This window comes from Octodon degus, unplaced genomic scaffold, assembly GCF_000260255.1.
Source record: "Octodon degus isolate 3935 unplaced genomic scaffold, OctDeg1.0 scaffold00042, whole genome shotgun sequence".
In the NCBI taxonomy this organism is placed as follows: Eukaryota; Metazoa; Chordata; class Mammalia; order Rodentia; family Octodontidae; genus Octodon; species Octodon degus.
In genome coordinates, this window is record NW_004524618.1 from 8329041 (window position 1) to 8334653 (window position 5613).

Consider the following 5613-nt stretch of genomic DNA (forward strand, 5'->3'; position numbering starts at 1 on the left):
AGAAGAAGAAAAGAAAGAAAGTCTCTGGAATTCCAGAATTTAAAAAGAGAAAAAGGGCTGCCTCACCGAGCCCGCAGTCCGTAAGGCGGGCTCCATCTTCTCTGTCTCTGGGTCTCCCGAAACAGGAGCTAAGAAGCCCCCAGCACCCCTTCCCCTGTCGAGCCTCAATCGCCCTCTACAAACTGGTCCCCAGTGGTGCCGGCCAGGAAGGCTAAGAGCCCCATGCCAAGCCCATCACCAGCCTGGAATTCCGACCAGGAAGGAGGTGGAAAGAAAATGAATAAGAAGGACGAGAAACACAAAGAGGATAAGAAACACAAGAAGCCCAAAAATCACAAGAAGGAAAAGGCTGTGGCTGCAACTGCTGTGGCTCCTGCTACCCCTGTGGCTGTTGCTGCCGCCACAATCACATCAGCACAGGAAAAGCCTGAGAAGCCCCCGAGCCCAAGAAGGAGACTGAGAGCGAAGCTGAAGACAACCTGAATGACTTGGAGAAGGAACTGAGGGAAAAGGCTCTGCGATCCATGTGGCAGGCTCAAGTGTCCCCACAGTCCTAGGGAGGAATGTTGGTTAGGATGTAAATTTCATTTGGCTTGTACTCAATTCAATTTCAAAATTGCTAAAATGTGAGCTGTAGACTATAACATATGTTGTAATTATGGATGGGCTGAAGTTCACCATATAAAAAAATGGAGGGGCATGGATTTACATTGCAAAGGGCATCCACAGTGTATTAGTGACTTTTTTTTTTCATTGATAGCTGACATAAATTCATTTAGAGTAAAATATTTTAAGCCAAAAAACTCTTTTTTAAAAAGAGGTTTGAATATTGTAGGCATTCTTATTTCTTTAAATGGCCCTTGATATTCCCAGGGAGAGTTTTCCCCTTTTCTTTCTCTTTCTTTCTTTCTTTCTTTCTTTCTTTCTTTCTTTCTTTCTTTCTTTCTTCTTTCTTTCTTTCTTTCTTTCTTCTTGCTCTCTTTTTGTTTACTTTATTTGAGTCTTCACACCCATTTGAGTTCTGCTTCCAACCTCGTATGGTTTGCAAGCTAGTCCAGAATTAGACCACTGTTGGAGTACCACAGAAGCATAAGTGGATGTTCCAAAGCCACAATCTTTCCTGTTGCCTCTGAAATTGATGCTGAAAAGGATCAGGATTCAATATCCAGGTTGAGACACAAAAATGAAAGCTTATTTTCTAGGACCCTAGGCTTATACAGATGCATGACATGTTGATTTAGAACGCTGGAACTGCATTCTACTCTGTTCTGGGTTTCTTCTCTCTCCTCCCTCCCTTCTCACCAGCCCCCACATTCCCCCTCTTCTCCTGCTTGGAAAGGCAGTTAAGTCATCACAGGAAGGATGGATGGAGCCTCCAGTTATATGAAATATTTCTTTTCTGAAATGTCATAGCTCCATTCACATTTTTGTTTTATTCTTCCCGTTGGGATATATAATGTTTAAAGCTCTTGTATTTGGAAGCTGGAAGAAGGGCCTGGACTTTGAAATAGTGTCTTGGTTTCATTCTTTTTTTTTTCTTTTGTTTTGTTTTGTTATTGTTTTTTTAAACTAATACTATATGAAGCTTGAGGTTTAAACAATACATTTCTAAATTAAAAAAGAACACTTTTGCATGCAGGTAGGAAGGCAGTTGCTAAAGACAGCACCAGTTTCCTCGTTCATAGTGTCCCTCAGATAACACTGTACCAACTCAGACATCCCAGTCCCTGTCTACTTGCAATGATCCCCTGACTTGGCAAGCATCTTGGGAGCACAAAAGTGGCATTTGAGGGACATGGAGATACCTTTTCTCAGGGATGGTCTGGGGATCAAATCTATAGTAAACTTTAGTTTGATAGTTCACTCAATTCTCTTTCCATCTCTAGTTAAGAAATCATAGTATGTATGAAATAATGAATTTATCAGAGTAGTCTCAGAACTTTATTAAGTAACTTCAGCTTCAAAATTGTAAAACTAATTGTGAAGATAAGAATATATTTGTTGCCAGTTAGTGATTACTACTCTCAAACATGTAAAGTGATTTTTTAGAGAGAAAACCTGGAAGAGGTGATCAAAGGCAGTACTTGCCAAACGACACCTTTGAAATTTATAGGATATGAGAAGTTGTACTCTCTAGCTTCCATCTTACATGCTCAGATGACATTTTAAATATATGCAAGTAAAAGTTTCAAAGAAAGTCCAATCTATGTGCATTCTTTTGATGTCACTGTAGAAAATGAAACTGGCTTAGATGCCTGCTCTGCCTCTTCCTTTCCCACTGCTGAAAACAAGTCTTGCTTTGGTCCACATCTGAGCCAGGCAGTGCTAGGTTGTACATCAGGCCAGGATTCAGACTTTCATCCTTCCCTATCCGCACCCAAGATCCTCTCTACTGTTGCTTCTGCTAGTCTTTGAAGTGATCTACTGCTCACACTCTTGTACACCTTTAGTCGGTCTTCGTAGCAGAGAAAAGATTCTTTTCCTAACTGAGAAATCTAACTGTGATATAGAAAACCTCTCTTATCAAACTGTAATGACTTCTCAGGACAGCTATATAACATTTTATGTCAGGTTCTGGAGAAAATATATGATCTGAGTCCTCAGTGTGTTAGACTAACATTCACTATGCCACTGAAATACATTCTTTCCTGGGGAATAAAACATAGAAGATAAAACTTATAAAATATTCAGATTGAAAAAGAAATACTAAAGGTAACTCACTGCAGATGAATTGATACACAATTGAGAAATTCTCATAATATCTACAAAATTAAAAACTAATAGCTAATGTGGCAAACATATAAATCAAGATAAATACACAAAAATTATGTAGACACATAAGTCATAATAAAAAATTAGAATAGAAACCATGTATACCAATGTAATATAAAATATTTGGAGAAAAGTATGATAAAAATATGCAAGTACATACAGTAAAAATGATACCATTTCTAAGATGAACTGGAGAAAATGTTGATTAATGGAGATTTCCTGAAAAGCTACGGACTTTTAGAATATTTCACATTGTCTTAACATGAGTTATCTTCAAATTGGTATATAGCGTCATCATTACCTGACTCTAAATCAATGCAGTTTTTCTTATATAAACTTATAGATGAGCTTGAAATTATAGAAATTGAAAGAACCTCAAAAAATGCAAACAACATTTTAAAGTTTAAATGAAAAGTTGGAACATTTTTATTATTTGACTTTAAATTTTATTTTAAAACTAAGGTAATCAATAAAACCTAAAATTGGAAAAAGAAGGTAAACAAGAGGCTCAAAAATAGAGTTTTAATAAACTGAACCTTTCTTCAATAAAGAAAAGAAGAGGAGCTGAGGAGATTGCTCAGTAGAATAAGAGCTTGCCTGGCAAGCTCAGGGTCCTGAGTTCAATCCCTGGTACTGTACGAAAAATAATAAATAAATAAATAAATAATTTTATAAACTACACTCTTCTCCATAACGATCTTAGAAAATTCATTTCAATAAAGATGCCCAATTTAAATGTGTATTATTTATGAAGCTAATTCAACAAGAAAACTCAACAACACATTTATGTGAGTACAGTAAACTCAGAATAAGACTTCCTGTATTTGTGAAAATGGAAATTTAAAAGAAAATGATTATCGAGGCCATATGTCTGTTACACGAGCTTTAGGGAAGCTGAGGCAGGAAGGTCACAGTGAATTCTGAGTGGAAGGCCAGCCTTAATTATAAAGTGAAACTGTGTTACAAAAAAAAATGAAAGAAAGAAAATGATTAAAAAATAAAACAAAAAATAAAGAGAATTTTTTTTTAAAGCAGAAAAGAATCACGTAAGACTTATAGGATTCAACAATGGTGCAAATTGCCCTATAGTGAAATGGAAAAGGAAAGAGAGAGGGAGGGAGAAGCAGAACAACAGAAATTCTAATTGAAAAAATAAAAGGAGAAATTTTTCTATACCTTGGGAAGAAAATGGGATGATTCAGAAAGCCTAGGAGATTCTAACTTGGATGGATCAAATGAAACGCATGTTAAGACATTACTATTTAACTGTGAAATTAAAGGATCATATGAGAATTTTATAAATATTAGAGAAAAGTAAGTCAGATATTTAAGGAACAATTTATAAGACAATCTGACTTCTAAGCAAAAAATGTTGCAACCAATAAGAACAAATGATCATGTATTCAAATCTTCACATACAAAAACCCTGAAAGCTCCTTCAGACAAAGTAGGAAAGAAGCCAATAAAAACCCATGAAAATTGTAATGAATAAAGTAATTTCTGCTCTTAGGTGACATCATCATGTGTAGAAATCCCCAAGATTCCACAAAACCTAACAAAGAAAAAGATGCGAAGTGGTACATAAGAAGGTAACATACCCACCTGCATCGCCATCTCCACCACGGCGACCCAGGTGAACTGCAGAGCTAAGAGCAGAAAATCTCCCACACATTACAACAGATTCTGATATACAAACAAGTGAAGCGTATAGAACTCTACTTAGCCATTAACAAAATAAATCTACACCCAGACGTATAATAACCAAGATCCTAGAAACTCACCACAATAGTACAATATTAAAAGCTATTAGAGAAAAGAAACAGATCACATATAAAGAAAGCCCATAAGAATCATGGAAGACTTCTCAACACAAATCCTCAAATGAAGAAGAGCTTGGAGTAGAGTATTTTATGCCCTAAAAGAAAACAACCTCCAATTCAGATTTATGTACTCTGCAAAACTATCTTTCAAAATAAATGGAGAAATAAGATACTTTCCTGAAAAAGAACAATGAAAGAAATTCATGACCACCAAACCAGCACTATAAAGAGTACTAAAAGTGTTACAGGCAGACATTAAAAGATCCCAAGTCCAAGAACAACAAGAAGAAAAGATCAGACATAGCAAGCAGTTAAACAGAGAAAAAAAAAGCAAGGAAACAATAGTGGAAAAATAAGATGACAAAGTTAAGCCAAAACATATCAATTATAACCATAACTGTAAGTAGCCTCAATGCAGCAATCACAAAAAGCATATGGGCAGAATAGATAAAAAACAAAACAAGCAACAAACAAAAACCTGGGCTAGGGATACAGCTCAGCAGCACAGGACATGCCTGGCAAGCACAAGGTCATGAGTTTGATTTGTGGTGTAAAAAAAGAAAAAAAGAAAGAAGAAAGAAAGAAAGAAAGAAAGAAAGAAAGAAAGAAAGAAAGAAAGAAAGAAAGAAGAAAGAAAGAAGAAAGAAAGAGAAAAGAGCCCACTTTCAAAAATCATATATATACATACAGATATAGCTATGCATGATCATATACATATATATGAGGAACATGTGTACCTTGAAATGAAATTTATAGCCTGAAGGCCAAAGGATGGAAAATAATTCCCCATATAATGAGAACTCCCCCAAAAGAGCAAGCAGAGTTATTCTGTTTGCAAACAATGTGAACTTTGAAGCAATAATGATCAAAAGAGATAAAGAAGGTCACTGCACACTTTTATTGGAAAATTTCAAGAGGAAGAGAAAACAATCATATATATGTCTTCACCAAATATGAGAGCACCTCTAAGTATATATGACACTTGATGCTTTCTTTTCTTTTCTCCTCCTCCTCCTCCTCC

The 5613-nt window shown here is 35.9% G+C and overlaps 1 pseudogene; it reads left to right on the forward strand.

Moving 5' to 3' along the window:
* LOC105742214 overlaps positions 1-557 on the forward strand; it is a 7419-nt pseudogene extending 6862 nt beyond the window's left edge.
* The last annotated feature ends 5056 nt before the right edge of the window (positions 558-5613 follow it).